Here is a 439-nt window from a genome sequence, read left to right as displayed (position 1 = left end):
AGAAATCTAATACTACAAGAAGAGCATGCACGAAGTCAATGCCCTCCTGCCTCGTGGTACTGACAGGCCCCTACCAAAAGCAAGGCCATTGCTCAGTTCTAGTGTCAGGTTGATGCTGTCGTCCGCGCAGCGGACAGCGCTGACGGACCCTTCTGTTTAAGGGAATCCCGAAGCGACCCAACAGGATGAGAGAAATTGGCGTCGCCCACGGGGCGGGGACGTGGGCGGGGCCACGAGCGGGGGGGGACGTGGGCGGGGCCGCGAGTGGGGCGGGCCCTGGGCTATGGGCGGGGCCTGCGCCAGTGCCGGGGCCAGCCGGGCCCTCCGCCAGCGGCGTAAACTCTTCTAGGGCGCAGCGGCGGAGCAGGTGAGAGAGCGGGCGGGGCTGGGGGCGCGCGGCCCAAGGCTCGAGCCCGCGGCGCTGGGGGCCGGGGGTGGA

The 439-nt window shown here is 68.6% G+C and overlaps 1 protein-coding gene across 2 annotated transcripts in view; it reads left to right on the top strand.

Moving 5' to 3' along the window:
* Positions 1-266: 266 nt before the first annotated feature.
* The window catches only part of Psen2 (presenilin 2), a 28,062-nt gene continuing 27,889 nt past the window's right edge, over positions 267-439 (top strand). The window contains exon 1 of one of the 2 annotated variants that reach the window (XM_015483575.2): positions 267-367. The gene's annotated coding sequence lies outside the window, so the exon portion shown is untranslated. The remainder of the gene's footprint in view (positions 368-439) is intronic. The other variant, XM_048809287.1, reaches the window with a different exon arrangement.

This window comes from Marmota marmota, unplaced genomic scaffold (genome assembly GCF_001458135.2).
Source record: "Marmota marmota marmota unplaced genomic scaffold, marMar, whole genome shotgun sequence".
Taxonomy (NCBI): domain Eukaryota; kingdom Metazoa; phylum Chordata; class Mammalia; order Rodentia; family Sciuridae; genus Marmota; species Marmota marmota.
Note: the sequence above shows the minus strand (reverse complement) of the source record. Positions and strands in the feature narration are given on the sequence as shown.